This window comes from Nanorana parkeri, unplaced genomic scaffold, assembly GCF_000935625.1.
Source record: "Nanorana parkeri isolate BGI_ZX_2015 unplaced genomic scaffold, ASM93562v1 scaffold149, whole genome shotgun sequence".
Taxonomy (NCBI): domain Eukaryota; kingdom Metazoa; phylum Chordata; class Amphibia; order Anura; family Dicroglossidae; genus Nanorana; species Nanorana parkeri.
Genome location: NW_017306417.1, coordinates 1,086,865 through 1,106,985, shown reverse-complemented (window position 1 = coordinate 1,106,985; position 20,121 = coordinate 1,086,865). Strand labels below are relative to the sequence as shown.

At 41.6% G+C, this 20,121-nt stretch overlaps 1 protein-coding gene across 1 annotated transcript in view; it reads right to left on the bottom strand.

Annotated features, from left to right (window-relative positions):
- LOC108785201 (sodium channel protein type 2 subunit alpha-like) overlaps nt 1-19,835 on the bottom strand; it is a 190,364-nt gene extending 170,529 nt beyond the window's left edge. The window contains exon 1 of the mRNA XM_018554238.1: nt 19,408-19,835. The gene's annotated coding sequence lies outside the window, so the exon portion shown is untranslated. The remainder of the gene's footprint in view (nt 1-19,407) is intronic.
- Nucleotides 19,836-20,121: the final 286 nt, after the last annotated feature.

Sequence of the window (20,121 nt, the reverse complement as noted above, 5' to 3'; positions counted from 1 at the left end):
TTTAGGCTTCCTCCCAGCAGCTGCAATCAGCTTCTATTTTACTTCTCCTCTCCCCTTTTTTCAATCAACCACCTTTTTACTTTTTTTTAATGATACTAGATTATTTGGTGATGCTCCGCTCTCCCCTCCATATCTCTGACAGTTCCCACTCTGCCTCCTGTCTCCCCTGTCTGCAATCAGGACCCACTTTACTTCCCTGCACTGAGCCATGATCATTTTCCACTATATTCCAGCCTGATCAACACCCACTTTGTCCCTTCTCCCAATTTTAGAGTATCGGCTCCCATTCAGCCTTCTCTCCCTTTCCCCCCAGTCCAAGATCAGCCATCCTCTCTCCTTTTCCTGTCTCACTCCCTACCCTCCCTCTGCCCTTGATTTGCTCCCTTTTCTCTGTCTCCAGATCCTGGTTTTCCTGCTCTTCTGTTTTCCACAATTATCTCATCCCCCTCCATCATGAACAGTGTCTGTTTCAGCACCTCTATGTCCCCCCATCCATAACCAGCTGCCACTTGATTTCTTTCTGCCCCCTCATGGTTCACAATAATGTCCATCTACATCTCTTGTCCCAAGGCCGCACCTTCCCCCCAACTGCAATCAGTTTCCAGACTGCCTCTTCTGTCCCCTTTCACCCCAATCCTCGATTACTTCCACTCTCTATCACCCACAATCAGCTTCCTTCTATTTTTCTGATGAAATCCCTCTGCTCCTTCTTGAACTCTGAATATCAACTACAATTAGGATGGCAAAGGAACCAAAAAATACGTGTGCAACTCAAATATTGATTGGAAGGGAAATGTATACAAGTGTTTTATGCCTGAGGCCCAAAACCTATTAAACCTAAATTAACCTGTACATCAAGGAGAATACATGTACTTGTTCTTCATACAAGAAAAAACGATCCCCATAACAAATCTACGTCTGTGTTTACAGCCACAGAAAGCCAGAAATAGGCTAATAATAATTAAAATGCAGGTAAATAAGGTGCCGTGGATCGTTCGCTGCCTCCTCCTCCTAGTTTGTGTACATGGTACATTCAGGAATTGCCATAAGAGAATTAGCAGTCTCTGCACAATGACAACGTGGTGAGGAAGCTGACAAATAGGCAGAGAACACCCCAGGTTGCCATAGCAACACATATATGTCAGGCAGATCTACAGTAGGCAGCCGTTATAAGGCAAAGCTGGGAATACAGAGATACAGAGTGTGTATTGCTAAACTTAGGACATAGCTCCCTACTCACTTCTCCTTTATGTCAAATACATTAAGTGCCATGGGACTGGGAAGCAGGAACTATGGTATCACAATATGATAAATTATATAGTGTTATAAGGATTTGCTGACATCATTAAAAAGAGCTTGAACTTATGATACTTGTAGAGGACTTCGATATAGTGGGAATAGCGGAAACCTGGCTAGACAGCGCACATGATTGGGCCACCAATATAGAGGGGTATAACCTGTTCAGGAAGGACAGAAGTGGGAGAAGGGGGGGGTGTATGCATTTATGTTAAATATAATCTAAATATGCATATAAGGGACGATATCATGTCAAATAGTGGGGAGGACGTGGAATCCTTATGGCTAGAATTAGAAATAATGGACGCTGGGCGTAAACTAATTGTTGGTATTTGTTACAAACCGCCAAATATAGGGGAGGAGGCTCAACTACAGTCTGAAATAGAAATAGCCCGGAGGGAGGGAGGGCAATGTAGTCGTGATGGGCGACTTCAATTATCCAGATATAAATTGGGCTAATGGAACCTCAAGTTCAACAAAGGCGGGCCACTTTCTGAACATGTTGCGTGACAATTTCATGGACCAGATGGTGGAGGTCCCAACTAGGAAAAATGCCATCCTAGATTTAATTATTACTAATAATGCAGAGTTGATTGAGGATATTATAATTGGGGAGACACTGGGAAATAGTGATCACAATGTGATTATTTTCAATATTGGATACATGAAAGGGAAGCGGGCTGGTAGGACAAGAACCCTTAATTTCAGAAGGGCTAACTTTGATAAACTGCGCCACCTAGTGGGGGGAATAAAATGGGAAAATGTATTTCACAAACTGAACACGGACCAAAAGTGGGAATGTTTAAAAACACATTACATATTGCCATTGCCAAATGTATACCGTTGGGTAATAAAAATAAAAGATCACAAACAAAGCCTGTATGGCTGAATAAAAATGTAAACCATCACATAAAGGAAAAGCGAGTGGCATTTATAAAATATAAGATGGAGGCGACGGCATTGACGTCCATAACTACAAAGAATGTAATAAAAGATGTAAACTAGCAATCCAGGCAGCTAAAATAGAGTGCGAAAAGCATATTGCCACAGATAGTAAAAAAAATCCCCCATAATTTTACCAATATATAAACAGTAAAAAGGGGAGAAAGGAGCAAATAGGCCCAATAAACGACGAAAACGGGAAGTTAGTCACAAATGACAAGGAGAGGGCCGAAGTGCTGAACACTTTTTTCTCCTCAGTATACACTCAGGAGGGAAACAGGTTTGACACCGATAATAAAACACAGAGTTCATCACAAAATATAGCCAAGTGGTTGACGGAACCCGGGATACAACAAAGACTTAGTCTACTTAATGCAAATAAAGCTTTGGGACCGTATAATCTGCACCCCAAGATACTTAAGGAACTAAGCGAAGTTATAACTAGACCATTATTCCTCATTTTTAAGGACTCTCTAATGACTGGTAGAGTTCTGAGTGACTGGCGGAGGGCTACGGTAGTTCCAATATTTAAGAAGGGGACAAGATGCCAACCTGGGAATTACAGACCAGTTAGTCTTACATCTGTAGCTTGTAAACTGTTAGAGGGTATGATTAAGGACTATTTGGTAGAATTTGTTCATGATAATGGTATAGTTAATGACAATCAGCATGGGTTTAGGAAAGAACGTTCCTGACAGACTAACCTAGTGACTTTTTACGAGGGGGTAAGTAGAGATCTGGATGAAGGGAGGTCTGTGGATGTGGTATATCTGGATTTCTCAAAGGCTTTTGATACGGTACCACACAAACGCCTACTATACAAGCTGAGAGCTATGGGGATAGATGGAAGGGTGTGTACATGGATAGAGAACTGGCTAAAGGAACGGGTACAGAGAGTATCAATAAATGGCGCCCTTTCAGACTGGGCTAGTGTCATTAGCGGTGTGCCTCAGGGTTCTGTGCTGGGCCCCATGCTTTTCAACCTGTTTATTAACGACATCGGGGACGGAGTAAACAGCGATATCTCAGTGTTTGCTGATGATACCAAAATTGGGAGGGTAATAGAAACAGGCATAGATATTATAACATTGCAGGAGGACCTGGATACAATTGGGGAGTGGGCAACTATGTGGCAGATGAGGTTTAATGTCGATAAATGCAAAGTTATGCACTTTGGGATAAAAAACAAGCAAATGGGTTATACAATTATGAGTATGCCGCTAGGGAAGTCGGAAATGGAGAAAGATTTGGGGGTCACTGTAGACCACAAACTGAATAATAGATTACAGTGCCAGGTTCCTGTAAGCAAAGCTAGTAGAGTCCTGTCCTGCATCAAGAAGGGAATGTTTTGCAGGGAGAAGTCTATAATTTTGCCACTTTACACATCACTGGTTCGGCCTCACCTGGAGTATGCGGTGCAGTTTTGGGCACCGGTACACAGAAAGGATGTCCTTGATCTGGAGAAAGTCCAGCGGAGGGCGACCAAACTCATCAAGGGGATGGAGGACCAGAACTATGAGACAAGGCTACTAAATTTAAATATGCTTACGTTGGAAGTAAGGAGATTGAGGGGGGACATGATTTTCATGTACAAAATGTTCAATAGTCATAGCAACATTGGCAACAAACTCTTTAAGATTAATTCCGTAACTAAGACTAGAGGCCACCACCTAAAACTGGTAGAAAAAAAAATTCAAAACACAAGGGGCGAAGGGGGTTCTTCTCAGTTCGTGCGGTTAGGGTATGGAACTCGCTGCCTGAAGCAGTGATTTCTGCACATAGTCTGGAATCATTCAAGCAGCTTTTGGACGATTTCCTGAGAGACCATAATGTACAAGGGTACAGGTACTCTTAAGAATGAGAACACTCAGGGACCTATACACACACACACACACACACAATAGGTTGGACTTGATGGACGTATGTCTTTATTCAACCTCAAATACTATGTAACTATGTAACTAGTTACCACGTTCCAGAGTGGCATCAGCACATATGCAGAATAGGACCTGCATATGTAGCCACAAATCTACCTACTGAGATACAGGGACACCATGTGTGGGCACGGCATCCTGTAACTCCCAGCAGCCTTCCCAGTGATGCAAACTGACCAAACCAGTATGGATCTGCTTCCACGCTTGGTGTAGTCAGATTCAAACAACAACCAAGGCGAACTTGCAGGATCAACAATTATTTCTAAACAAAGCGAGAAGCAAATAAAGATCAGGCTAGAGATACCATTAACAACATGAGAATGCAGACACATATAGCTGATAAGAATTTTTGGGGTAACATATACTTTCATTTCTCTCTGATGCTAGCAAACCTATATTTGCAGTGTAGGTCTGCTTAACATTTGACTTCACTTTTGTTGACATAGACAAAACAATCTCCTCTTGGTGATCTATACACATTGTAACAGTTTTAGCAAACTTTGTTAGAAGTTTACCTTTTTCTGTTCTGAAGAAATAGAAATTTGTTCCACCATGTCCTTTCCAAAATGATTTCTTAATGGGAGAGTTGAGGTCATTATAACCACCTAAGAAAATCTCAGTGTTCGTATGAGGAAAGCTGCACTGTTTGCATCCCTTTAGTAGACAAGCCTCATGGATATTTGCAGGGGATGCCTAAAATGTGACTTATCTTGATCTTGTATCTTAGTATAGACGTTTGAGAAATTCAAAGAGTCAATTGCTGAAGCAGGAAATTACATTTCTGTAGGCATTGTTGTACAGAATGCCTGTAGGCAGTGGCGTCACAAGAGAAGTGAGCGGGGTGCGGCCCGCACCCAGGTGACATCATTGCAGGGGTGACACCAAAATGACTGACAGTCAAAACGCCCCTGCCTGTGGGTTTTTATATTGCATTAAATTTGTTTAAATTTTTTGTAAATTATGGCACCTGCAGATTGAAATTAAAATGTCATTTTTAATAAAATTGAATTACAAAATGGCCTGTGTTATATGTCTATATATAGGGGTTTCCTTTAAAGTGTGTGTTAGTGCACAAACCATAAACCATATGCAGTACATCTCTGCAATACATACACCTTTACCCATATTTATCATTTTAAAGACCCTGCAAGTACATACAGCATCCTGTTGCTGAGCCAAAAATGCAGACAACCCACAGCATGTTTGTTGACTGAGTGGTGTCAGCCCTGCCCCATCCCATTTTCCCAAGATAGAAACTTTATTAGGCCCCTTGGGATAACACAGGACACAGGATAGCTCTGAATTTAGCTTTCTGAAATCAGAAAGAATAGTTATTTATCACCTATTGAACATACATAACAAAATGTTTTGTGGTATATGAATAGTGAAAAAGGGAGAAAATAGGAACCCTAAGTTCACTGTTGGGGTTCACATACACTTTAACCCTTGCCGTCCGCCCAGTGTAAAATTACGGGCGGAGGGTGGATCCTTCCCGGTCGCGTAAATGTACGTCTTTTTTTTTCTGCTCGTGGTCGCGCGCAAGCAGAATTCCGCCGGGAATCTGTATAGCTGTTACCGGGTGTTACACATACAAGCGATCGGCGGCTCTATAGCCGTCCGATCGCTTGTATGTGCCACCTTGTGTGCCACCCCCCCTTCCGCGGTACTGTGGCACACATGGAGGATGGGAGGGAGATCAGCATCTTCTTCCTTGCTGAACTTCCTCCGACGTCTGAATGAGGAAGTGATGTGTAATACATCGCTTACGCATTCACCTGTCAGTCCTCTGGCTGCTATAGCCAGAGAGAAGAAGCTGATGAAGCAGATCTCTGCTTCATCAGCTTCTTTGGAGGTCCCCAGGTGACATTAGGGGTCTTAGAACCCCTAATGTCTCCATAAAGAGAACCTGTCAGTGTGCCTTATCCCCCTATGTGATAGCAAGAACGTTAAGTGTAAAAAAATAACAATAAAAGTCACATATAAAGAAATGTAAAAAAAAAATCTCTAAGCCCCCCCCCACGTATACGCATATCTAAACGTAAATACGCTAATCTGTAGAGATTTGACTGGTCAGTACCATAGAGTTAGCTGTGTTATCTACTGGTCAGTTTCCTCTGGCCTAGCATAGTCCCTACTCTGTCACCTAACACTAATCTACCCCTAATAATTAAGCTGGACTTCAGTCAGAAATAAAAAAAAAAAAAACACACAGGGATTGATGCAGTTATGTATTAATTAAATAATGAATTTTATTTTTTGATATGCAACTAGTGTAAGTATGTAAATCTGTCTTGATATCAGCCTCTGTAATCCCCATACAGCAACTCTTAGACAGGGATGACTGGGATGGGCAGGGGTGCTGCATGCAGATATGATGACAGGGGACATAATCACAGGAAGAAACAGCAGAGTGGGCAGAGGGATGACCACATTAGTCTGCTGCTGCTCTTTCACTGTCCATTCAGAAGGATGGGGTAGGAGATAGGACACAACTGCCTTCCTTAACAGTAAAGGTGTTTTGTGGCAGTGCTGTGTAAATCACAGGTCTAGATGGACAGAGATACAAAAACAGCTCCCAAACGTGCACTTAATCTGTGTATTTAACTGTTTGCTTGGTGATCAGCTTTAAGTCTGAACTTTACCAATGAGATGTTCCTCTCAATGACCTGTCCGTATGGAAAAAAAGATTTAAAACTAGTCTTTTTTTTTTTCTTCTATAATTTTTTATATATCAGCCTTTTGCACACGCACACAAGAGAGATCTCTGTAGTAACTGCAACTGTCTCATCATAAGTGTAGTTACAGCTGGCCATACACATAGGGGCCAGGATGTCTAACTCACCTGATTTACCCTATCTTTAACAGTACGTGTATGATCCACAATACACATGTCTGCTGCACATCCACTTTGGATATGGAATCATCAAAATGGACTCTCAATGACAACATGCACATATAAACTTGCTCAGCAGCACACAACCAGATTTCCAACCAGCTTGACTGCTACCAGAGACATAACTAGAGAGAATATTGGTTTACAGATCATTGGGGCCCCAAGAAATGAGAACCTGCAACCATTTTTGATTACCATCAAAGATATTTTACTTTCTGAAGTCACATGATGATTGAAAGAGCTTGTTTCCTGAAACACTAGCATGGTTATTCACAATAGGGTGAAGAGTTTGGAGAAGGTAGGAGAAGTGAACAATCCAGGACAACATAGCTGAATGAATTGGAGAAGTTTTCAGAATCAGCTATATTGGCCTAGACTATTCACTTCTCCTGCCTTCTCCAAAGTCTTCACCCATTTGTGAATAACCCTGTAGGTCAAAGCAGACTGATGCCTCAGTAATGATGAAAAACGTCACTCTTCTGAAAAGTGATATTGCACTTCTAAATGGGGTCTATTGGGCTTAACACCTGCTGGCTTCTTTTTTCGCTTGGGGACTTGCACACTATGACTGAGATCCTTAGTTCCTTGTTCTCCCACTGATCTTGGAGTCTTGGATGTTTTCAAACACCTTTGGGTGTTCCCACTCCTGCTGCACTCCCCATAATAAAGACAGGAAAAAATTAAGGTGGAGAGTAGGAACCACACTTTAATAGCCACGACAAGTGCACACGGTGGATACTGATGCAATTATAACTTGCAACCCAAGTGACCACCTGAAAAGCCATTTGATTGTCTATCTCTTTGTCATTTACCAAAACTAAAATTTCAGTTTGTGCTGATAGAGCCTTTAATTTCCATTTAAAATAATAATTGCAGCTTTGTGATAAGCATTCTAAAGTTGGAAACACTTATTTTTGCTTACAGAGACTTTCCAACTCAACGGAAAGCTGGTTTATACTTCCCAAAGGTGTCAACTACTGTATACATTCATTTAGTTAGTCCAGAAATGTACTGCAGGCAACCTAAGAGGAAGCCATACATGGGCTAGTAGCTTCAAAAAAACTGCTTGCAAAACTCAAAAGACTGTACTGAATATAGGACATGTAGAGGGTCAATGTTGGAAGCGCTAATTATTACACATGTACATTGCCCAACATACTGAAAAATCTTCACGTGACCAGCCCCTTATCTATGGAGCAGGGGGAACAAAGCTGTCACTGCTGCTGGAATAAATTGGTTGAGTCAAACAGAGTAGAACAGCCACTTTGACAATGTGAAAGAGGATAGGAGGAGTTTTTACTGCCCATGTTGGTGAAACATCTACCTGTGTATGGTCACGTGGTGATTAAAGTTTAACACTTGCAAACAGAAGCACAATAAATGTAAAACAGTCCTCTATGAAGCCAATTTCACCTATCCAGTTTATGTCAATCCTCAACCTGTACTTATATTGAAATTATTTTATTTCCTTGTTACTATTGTTTACAGCTCAAGGCTTGCAAAGCACCCAATTTACATTTTATAATCACTCTGTATGCATTATTTATTGACATGCTGTGCTGTTTTATGTAGGTCTCTGTAAAGTAAGAAAGATAAGAAAGATGTATGTCATGTGTCACTTTATGAAATGCTTTGATGTCAGATCCTGGCAAGTATGTTTTCCGAGTACAAGCCCATCCCCTGACATCATTTTCACCATGTATGATGATTGCTAGTGATACATACAAACTCAGCCATAAGACGGAGCTTGCAGACTTAACCTTCAAGGTCACACTCTCATCTTGCTCTAGCAATGCCCTATCTTTACAGATATGCTCTGTGCTAGCCACACACACTTTTTTTTGTACATCAGAGAAATAAAAGTTGAAAGGAGATATATGTAATGTGAATCATGCCTGTGATATATTACATTTAACCTCCAAATTTTAACAAATGGAGAGATTGTCTTTTTTATCGTAGGGCATCTAAGGCCTATGCCTAGGGCAGCCAGACAAAAAAGAGGCATAAAACAATTACAGTATACTTATTTCTTTGTCTGGCCATCTCCAGAGGCTTCTGAGCAAAATCAGAAACAGAACTGAGGGTGAAGAGTATAGGGCCTGCTTAGTGATGTGATAAGCTTTGCTGTAGATCAGGTATCATTCAGCTGTCTCCTTCTCTGTAGAGTGGTAGCAGCGTTGGCAAGAGAGCACATTCCCCAGAGAGGGCATTGTGGTTTAAAGTTTTATGACCATAATAACATAACATTGGCAACAAAAGGGGTGTACTTTAATAAATACTAAACATGGTTCTACATAGAAAAGACAAAGCCAGCCTACCTAGGATTTTGATCATCTTGGCACTGCTCAAGTACATAAGGCCACCTCAGTGGTGACCACAATGCCCAGGATATGGGGGCACTAGGCCTTCCAAAGTGGAAACATGACCTGATTATCAGGCAACGTAACCCCACTGCTGTGGCGTGCCATAGCATCTCAGGTAAATATGTCATTTTTGGCCTCCAATAAAAAAAGAATAATGCTAATGTTATAGAAAAATAGAAGGGATTAAAGAACAAGAAAAAAAATAATGGCAATGTGCGTATTAATGGACTTAGAAAGTAGCCTTTTAACACTTTCCCATTAATGGTAAAATCCAAGAACATTAATATTTAAATATATATTTCTTCATATTTGCACTTGGACACTATCTACAGAACTCTGTGGTAAAGAAAGTCAGCTTTTACTAATAAAAAGGCACATTCGGAGAAGTGAGAAGACCAGGAGTCACAGAGGATGAAGCAACTATGAGCCCTGCTTATCACATGAGATAATGCCTATACACTATGAAGTCATTATCATCATAATGTATGATGACATCATAATGGGCAACCTAATAGCAAGTGAGGATATTTGGTTGTATGCAGGCAGGCGGCAGCGGCATTGGATAAGTGAGGCCCATCTCAGAGAAATGGTAACTAATCAGCAATAGAATCGCTAAATAGAAAACTCACCTGCTTCTATGGAGTCGCTCCCTCACTGGCCAAAATGCTGCAGAATCTTGCTTTCCAGTAAGGGAACAGCTGCCGAGAGTCACCTTCAGGGAGTGACGCCACATGAGCAAGTGATTGGTTTCTTTTCTCTGGCATTAGTGGTGGCAGAGACTGTAGATTGATATAGGCTTTAAAGGTGAACTATGAGGTGAGTGCTTTTCACTCACCTCATAGTTCTAGCCGACCTGTGACAATGAGACTGTCACAGGTCGGCTCAGTAGATCGGGAGGTGAGCGAACACATACTGGCGTTCGCTCACCTCTCGATCCTGTCACGGCTCTCTGCCGTGACAGGGGAGGGGCTGGATTCCCCCCTCCCCGCTCCGATCTGCCAGCGCTGACTGAGCGGCTACAGCTGGCTCTGCTGGCTCTAGATAGGCAGAGCCAGCTCAAGATAGGCAGAGCCAGCTGTCAGTCACGCAGCTACCGGGTACACAGCTACCGCGTATACAGATCGCGGTATACTGAGCCTAGGGTGACGGGAGGACGCTAGTTTGTGTCCTCCTGTTACCCTAAGGAGAACTATGGGGAAAAGCCTTAAACCCATAGTTCTCCTTTAAGCTGAGTGGTCTATAAGTATATCACTTGCCTGCTGGTAAAGGAGCTTAAATCTACCCCTCTGTATATTTCCCCAGCAGCACCATCATTTAAATATACAGTGTTATCCGTATCTCTGTTTGCTTAAATATGTTTTACTCATCACTTGTTCTATATTGTTCCCATGATAATGATATTCTAATGGAAAATGTGTGTCTCCTAAATTTTAAATATCTTGCTGGTATTCACAAGCTAAGAGAGTTGGAGCCAGCTGTTCAGAAACATGATGACTGTCTGGGCAAAATTTTAAAGAACTCCAGGATGTGCAAAATGAATCCTTGCAGTGAAAGGGTTAACTACTTGTTTTGGTCCAGAGGATGGATTAAAGAACATATACTTACCTGATCCTCAATCCCACCTGTCTGCTAGACCTGTACCCACAGCCTCTTCTCCCCCCGGGCTATAACAGTCTAAGGACTCGTGATCTCATCACTTCATGTGTGAAGGGTGCATTCACTTGCATTAGATGCACTGGAACTGTGCTTAGACAACCCATAAAATGTGCCAGTATTTTGTGAAGTGTTAAGCTGGCCATACACCTATAGATTTTCGATCGGAAATTTTCGTTGCTGCCAAGAACCCTTTTTCGATTCTAGCTCAAATCCCCCTTCATTCACAGACCAATGTTGATTAGGATAATCGTTTGCAGCAATACTAACTCATCAAATTTCGTCGATCGACTGAACGGGTTTTCGTTTGCGCATGTGCAGTGTTCTTGCTGCAATTTTTTTTCCATACCAAAACGCCACTAATCCATCGATTTTCGCTCGATTAAAAAAAAAGTTTTCCAGTCTAACTGATCGAGGAAATTAGAGCGGGCGGGATGGCAGTAAAAAAAAGTCGTTGGTGTCCCATCAATTGATCGATTATTGTTCAAAAGACCATGCGTGGAAGATTTCTGAACGAAAAAAGTGTATGGGCACCTTTAGTGTTGGACTCACCAGATGTGAGGACCCTGGGTGTGGGTGGTAAGCTTACATATTCTGGTCAAAATACAAATTAATATTGTAATGATTTTTGGAAGCAATTGAAAAATGTGTTTAAAATGCATTGCAGCCTGCCTGCTTTATTAATGGTATAGGTGACACTGAGAGACTGGTTTATAATCACTGTGCATACACAAATACATGATCTGTTTTCTTGGGTTTTAGTGTGTTGCTGTTAGCAATATAAGAGTTACCTGGGCATAGTCTGGGAGTGTGCCCATGTAGTGTGTGGACTGTGGAGGTAACCCATAGTGAGGACGTAACCCATATAAAGCTTCAGTTTTTCTGCTAAAGGTCAAAAACTGCTTCCTGGCAGTTATAAAAGTTATAAAAAGCAGAATAAAGGTTTAGATATCTATTAGCAATACATATTTCTGAATTTGGGAAATGTTACTGTTTCAAGCGTATAGCGCTTTTACATTTGTGTTTAATAGTTTCAGAACTAATAATTCATATTTGCTTATGCAGATAGCGGGCAAAGCTTTAGGCATCTTTTCTTTCTTTTTTCCTCAAAAAAAAACAACAACAAAAAACCTGTTGTTTATAGAGTGCAATAGCTCAAACTGAAGTATAAACACAAAACAGATAAGACAGAAAAGTGACACCTCCCCGTCTACCCTCCCCTATCACCCTCCTTTAAATGTATGCACACAGTAAGTTCAGCCTTAGGTTCAAGGCCTGGCTTCCTCAGTAGGTTCCCACTTAAAGAAGAACTCTGTGAAAAAAACGTTCTTAACCCTTGCAATGGGGCTAACCCCTACTGCAAGTGTTAAGTGCTTGTTTTCATCTAGATGCTAAAATAAAGATATACTCACTCGATCCTCGCAGGAGGGGGAGAGAGGCTGGAAAGAACGGTCTAAGAGCAATCCAACTACGAGGTTCAGGAGAGTATAACTTTTTTATTTTAGCACCTAGATGACAACAAGCACTTTTTCCTTGCGGTGCGGAGCAAGCACTACTGCAAGGGCTAAGAAGAAGGGGGACTCTGATGTAAAAGGGGGGACTCTGATGTGAAAGAGGGGTACTCTGATGTGGAAGAGGAAACTCTGATGTAAAAGGGGGGACTTTGATGTAAAAAAGGGGTACTCTGATGTGACAGGGGGGCACTCTGATTTGGAAGAAGGGGTCTCTGATGTGACAAAAAGGTACTCTGATGTGAAAGAGGGGGCCCTGAAGTCGCTGAAAAAAGGTTCATGTACCTTTTTATTGCGACAAGTGCTGCGCAATCTGCCTGGCGTGACTAGGGTGCCATTAAAGAATAATGGCACCACCAGCGTGGCCAGCAGTGATGGGTGATCCAATGACGCGGTTTTGTGTACGATTACCGCACGGTCAGGGATCACCCAAGTGTGAACCTGGCCTTAATCCCAGCTGGTGTTACACTAGCATCAGTACATTGTCTGGGCACACTGATAGAGCATCGATGTCAGTGCAAAATCAACTGAAATGTATACATCCATCTCCTGCCTTTATGTATTCTAAAAAGTCTAAATGTAAAAAAGTTAAATATTAAAGCTAAACCCCAGACAGATATAAAGGACACAAATAATTGCAGTTCTGTGTTCATTATTACATGATTAAATGTATATATTTGAAATGCATGCAGTGCAAGTACCTGGACTTAACCTGATATCAGCCATTGCGATCTATTGTATAGCAGAGCTCAAACAGTGAGAGGGAATAGGAGAAGAGAAACAAATGAAGGAGAGATTAGCTCATCAGTGTGCTACTTCTCCTTCGCCACCCAATCACAGGCTGGGGGAGGCACAAGACCTAGCAGTATTACATTAAAAAAAATCAGGTCCTTGCTAGACAGGGTTGTGCTGTGTATATCTTAGAACTGGATGGAGATTAATACAAATCCTTTGGCAGGTAAAACACCATATATGTATTTAATTTGTGTATTTAGCTGTTTGCCTGAAGTCTAGCTTTAAATTGGGTTTCTAGAGGAGCATTTCTAGTCTTTTCTTTCATTCCTTAGGTCTCATCTCTTAGATCTCTTTTCTGGCAATCTGATATCAGGATTTGAAGTGAAGCATAGGCTATACACTGAGTGGCCAGATTATTATGACCACCCCATCAGTACTTCGTTGGGCCACGAGATGACTCCACGAGATGACTTTGTTGGGCCGCCTCGTGACTCCACGAGATGTTGAAAGGTGATGCGAGGAATCTGACACTGCACTGTTGCCCTTCTGTTGTCTTGTACCAGTCTTGCCACTCTCCGTTCTGCCCTAAGATTGACTAGTCGCTGACGGCCACAATTCGCACGTTCAGACCCAGATTTTCGGCTGACAGTCCAGTCTTTAAACACTTTAACAACAGCTGCTCTTGAACATTTAACGAATTCTGCGGTTTTGCTGATACTCGCTCTATGGCTCAGAGCGCCAACAATCATCCCACGTTCAAAGGCTGTTAAATCGTGTTGTTTACCCATATCTTCAGAAAAAAAATCACTTCTACTGTCCTGGTAAACAACCTGCTTCCCTATTTATAATGGCCTGGCCCTCTAGCAACTTCAGCGCAAAATTATAGCTAATTATAGCTAATTTGCCTACAAATGTCAGGTGGTCATTATAATCTGGCCACTCAGTGTATGTAAATGCTTATAACTGCCAGTATACAGATATTTATCTGAAGTGAGTTGCATTATCTTCTGGTAGGTTTAACGTGTCCAGTTCTGCAAGACATGCTGGGACTTTTAGTTGTGCAGCATTTGGAATCCTGCAGACTGCATACCCTTGCTCAATGCCTTTCCCCGGATCAGAATTGACTTTTAGCTGGAGGAGTAAATCAGACTGCCTCTCTTCTAGTATGTTCTTCAACAGTTAATATTTCAAGAAGTAAACCTGTAACAGGCAAATTCTGCAGCATATCAGATAAACTGCATGTCAGATTAATAAATGTTTCCATTCCTTTCTGGTATAATATATGGCTGAGTGTAATAAGCCACTTGTACTAGATTGCTTCTCGGCAGTGATGAGCAGATGGGACTATTGCGGAGGCCATGGGCTCTAATGGGTACAGTCAGCATCACTTTATATATACCAGGAGGCCTAATCAGTAAGACAAAAGAAAAATCCAGACTGCGACATCTTGCAACAGTTAGGTATATGTTTGACTGTATTCATACATAACCATTACTCTTAGCATTGCATTGCCACCATTATTCTTATCTTTCTATTTGTTATCTTTAAATAGCCACACAGATTGTCTGTTACAACCGTTTTCAATCGTATTTCTATAGAAAGCAACTAAGGCAGCAGGCCAGAAGCAACTGGAGGCAACATTCAATTGGGCAGGTCAGAATACCTGTTGCCATAACTGCCCCTCCTCTGGGATAAGGTAGACCAACAAAACCTCACATTTGCAAAATGTCAAAAAAAAGCCTCTATCTGGAATATGATATAGAGCTTCAAATTAGTTTTTTTGTTGTCTTTGGAAAACCAGTCAGAATGTCTATTTAAAGAAAAAAGTACTTAAAAAAAGGCACTATATAATGTCAATAAACACCTATTTCACTAATGATCTACCTGTCTCTCCAAAGTCTATGCTTGAAGGGTCTAAGTAAGTAACAACTTCCTGATAGTGGAATCATAGGCATGACCATGCCCATATCCCACAGTACTGCGCGTGCCTGAATGACCGATCGGAAGGTGTGGTGCCTATGTTCTAACATTCATGAAGTACTTTATCACTTCACAGAGGAGCTCCATGTGCTCCGAAGTGACTAAAGGGAAAAGGAATGAACTGACACTTTATAATGCCTTTTCTCCTATAAAAGTCTTATTTTTTGACCATAGTTCAGGTGTAAATATTATGATCACACTTATCTAATCCAAATACACACTCTCCAGCACAAAGCAAATGTCCGTTTCTAAATTACTTTGTAAATCACCTATAACGCTGAGAGGAGGCCAGTACTGAGCCTCAAAATGTACAAATGGTTTTCTTGTTACGTTTCCTTTTTCCTGGATGTTTGTGACTTAATTCAAAAAGAGAACTGTAGGTGGAAGATATTGCAGAGGATGTTGAGAGACGTCTTTTCGGATGGTTTGTACAACTAAAAAGCAGTCCTTCAACTAAAGTAGACCCATGCTACTTCTATATACACATTCTAACATGTAACATAATACAAGGGGTGGGACTTGTGATTATTCAAATTAGACACAGAGGCATTTGCACAGATTGGTGATAGATAGATAGATAGATAGATAGATAGATAGATAGATAGATAGATAGATAGATAGATAGATAGAAGCAGTCTATAGACTTGAACTTGGTACATAATAGATAGATAGATAGATAGATAGATAGATAGATAGATAGATAGATAGATAGATAGATAGATAGATGGATAGATATGCTGTAGACAGACAGATAGATTGGCTATTCCTGGTACCCTAAGGAGCTATAAATGCCTAACCACTACACGGGTGAATACTGTGATCGCCCTTCATCTGCTCAGACACAATTACAGCCACATTAATGTTAATGGCACAAATGATAAACGGAAGCCTTGAGGCAGGCTGAAAAAGAGTAAAAATTTAGCAAACCACAGCCTGCATTATAATGCCTTCCAATCAATACAAGATATGAGAGATCGCCTACTTACTGAGCCTATTAAGAAATGAAGGAAACCGTAACTAAATAATTCATTCAAGTTTGGTAAATACTAAAACAAGAGATAGTTCATTTGCAAAACCAAGTGCTAACATTTTGTGGAATGTTCACTTTGTTCAGTGTAATTCTGTGTGTTTTATGTCAAAATAATTAAGTGGCCAGTCCATCTAAAATTGATATTTTAGTTATTGGGGCATGATGGGCTGAGTCAGCCCATGGCTTGTGAAATGTTGTGGAGCATGATGGGCTGAGTCAGCCCCTGACTTGTGAAATGTTGTGGAGCATGATGGGCTGAGTCAGCCCATGGCTTGTCAAATGATGGGAATACTCCAACTGGGACATCTCCATGCCATATTTCCTGAGTCTGCTCTTGTCCACATGAGATTTTTAGATCTTCCTGTATACCTTTGGGTATTCCAGCTCCTCCCATTGCATTCTACAGGAATTCTACCTGTCGGTAACTGAGGCTCCGATTCTACTGGCCGTTTGCCTCCATTTGCTCACCAGTCCAAAGAAGTCAATGCCCACTGCTCCCCTGGTGCGGTGACTATGCATAAACCACCAATGACTGAATCTAAAGCTGGCTATAGAAAGCCCCAGTTGGGAAGATCTCAAGAGGTGCCTGGTACTCTTGCAAATTAAAGAGTCCTCTTTCTAGGTATGAAATGTATCTGTCTATGGCCATTCTAAGATATTGCTTAAAAAATTACACAGTGGAGGTTACCACACACCATGGAATGTGTCAGCCTGGAAAAAGACATGACTAAGTAACCATCCATGTTGGATAGAATACTGCTTCTACACAGCACTAAGTAACTGACCAATGCTCACTTTTTTGCTAAACCAGAGAATGAGACGTGTTTTTTTTCTGCTAAAGGTTTGTATGTATCCTCATTTTAATGTAATAATGCCTCTCATCTGATCCATTGGCAAACATTGACATTAAACCTCAGACCTGCACTGCTCCCTCACGGTTACGCCCCTTGAGTCCGCGCTCAGGCGCGTAGGTCTCCGAAAACCGTTGTCAACAGTATACCGGGCCCTGTCGGGTACGGCAGGGGTTCATAGACTCCATTAATTTAATAAACAGAATTTTTCAAAAAAAAAAAAAAACCTCAGACCTGAAGAAGTTAATATCTATACTGATCACCCAACGTGGAAATGTATCTTAAAGGAATGTATAGCCTCTGTCATTTTTGACTTCGTAGAGAATTGGCAATGGTGATTTCATGCTGCCCTTCTGTCTGCTGCATGATCCAATGGGTAAACAAAGCTAAACAGACTTCCTGTTTACTTAGACTTATGTAGTAAGTAAACATTCTAGGACACAATTATTTATGTGTGGAAAACAAATCGTTATGGAAAATTTAAAAAAATTACCGGTGATTCATTCAGGATGACCTTTCAACCCATGCACCCAACTTACAATATTCATTTAGCCTCTCTATATAGCAAAAGGTAAAGTTCCACAAGACCGCAAATGTGAGTTGCCATCGCTGTACCCTGCTAAGGGTTAGTCATCATCCCCTGCTCAGCAAATTCATGTGACACTTGTCCTAGGGATTTTCTGCTTGCTCTTATGATGTCATTGAATCTTTTTTAAGAACTATTGCTTCCAACAATAAAATAGCATTTAGGTTCCGACCTATTTTTTTTCATACAGCAGAATAGAACGGGGGACCCTGGCTTGTCTACACAATGGTAACTCGTGTAGATTAATAACAGACACCATCTTTGCATAGAGGCCTACTGATTTTTGCTAAAAAATTGACATCAAGTGTTTAAGGCATCCTCTCTAGACATGGAAAGGCACGTCAATGCAAAGATGTTATACAGGCATATCCTACAGACTACAACTAAACACACTATATTCCTGTTGCTAGCTAGGATCTGGCCTTCTTGTTGCCATTGTTCGGGACATGCATATCTAAAAGCTTCACAAAGAATAACAGAAGGTTTAATGTACGCACATCCTAAAAATCTAGGATCAAAAGGCCAGATTGTTGCTATGTGGTGATTGGCTAGATGCTGGTGACAGATATGTGATCTGCTCTGACAGGCTTATTCTTCCATATAAAAAAAAAAAAAATCCAATCATTTTGTACCTGGTGTCATAAGATATGACATAAAACCTGCTGAAATGATTCCAGACTCATCACCAAATCATACACAGTTCAAGGGCAACATCACACGCTACATAAGGTGACAGATCACTGATCCCCAAGGCACCCAATACACACCAAAACAGCAAACCCTCTATACATGTGTATTTATGACCTTCAAGCCATTGCTTTTATCCAGCTCTATAATACAGCTGGACTTAGCATCTCGAATAAACAGGGAGGTAAAAAAAAAAAAATCACTGAGCAGCTCTTCTCTACTAGTCTTTTCTAGAAGCGGTCTCCGTCCCCCCATTCTGAAAGCAGAAGGCACAACACATTCCGTCAAGGAGGAAGGGGGGGGGGGGGGCCAAGTCATGCATTAAATGCAAATCCAATGGCAAACACCATACCCTCCTGTGTGATGGAGAGGCCTGAGCTATGCATTTGGCAGCAGGACCTGTGGCACCAAAGGGGTTAATTTCATTAAGGCAACATAATGACTAAATCCCTATAGATGTACTTTGTCCCCTTCCTCTCCTATATCCTTATACCCATCCCCCTGTCCCTGCACGACACACAGGAATCTCTGGGAGATGGAGCTTTAGAGATGTATGGATGTGGATCTAAGGGTTAATAGGTACATGTAAATATACATGCATGAATGTTTATGCATGAGTGGCTGTACATACATGACTCAGACCCTATATGATTATAGATTTGTGATTACAGTTATGTATCCACAGCATAGATAACAGGGAATGGCAGTGATGCATATTTACAAATATTGAGCAATACATGTTTGTATACACATGTAGCTATTTAAATAGATACATAGACACAATCATACAAAGCATCCGGCATGGATATTTGCATCCAGGGTGGAAGATTCAATAAGAAATAACCCTTTCCTGCAATGATAACAGCAAGGTAAGGATGATTAGAAGATAAGGACAGGCATTACAATCGTTCCTGGCGACCATAGACATCCATTGAGCATCACTCACCCAGGAAATGGGAACAATGCTCTCCTCCTCGGATGCTGTCGGGCTCTGTCCTCCCACAGGATCGGGGAATATCCTCTATTTCTTGGCCATCAGGACGTGGATGCCATGTAATTCCAAGGCTGGGATCGCTGTGCCCCCCCTGTACCAGGCGTGTCTCCTCTCCTGGATGCTGAGCAGCGGCACCTCCTGTATTGTGGATGGGAGGAGAGAGGGGGAGATAGACGATGCTGCTGCGCACAGGGCAGGTGCAATCCAAACAGCCAGAGCCAGACACCTTCCCAGGGGTTGGATGGATGGATGTGGGGGGATGGAAACAATGGCTGGGGACAGCAAGAGGAAGAAACCACCATGAAGGTGCCTCCCAAATATTGCCTGCCTTTAGGGCTGATGTGCTCTGTCTCCTGTGCAATCCACACCCCTGAAAAACATAGATTGCTTTCCTTTGCCAGAGAAACTGAAGCGTCTAAAAGGACATCCCCCTTCCACCTCTTGATGTCACATATTGCACCACCCATTAAAGGAACTCTAACCTTAGGTTGCTTTAAAATCTGTGCAGGAGAAGCTTTGCAGTGTGCACTGTGGCCAAGCTAGGTAATTGGTAGGGTGAACCTTTGTGTCTGATTAAAAAAAGAACTCTAAGATTTATTCAAATGAACTCTTGCATTTGATTCTGCCCCGGCACTGCAAGGGTTAAGTGCATGTTTTGGTCTATGG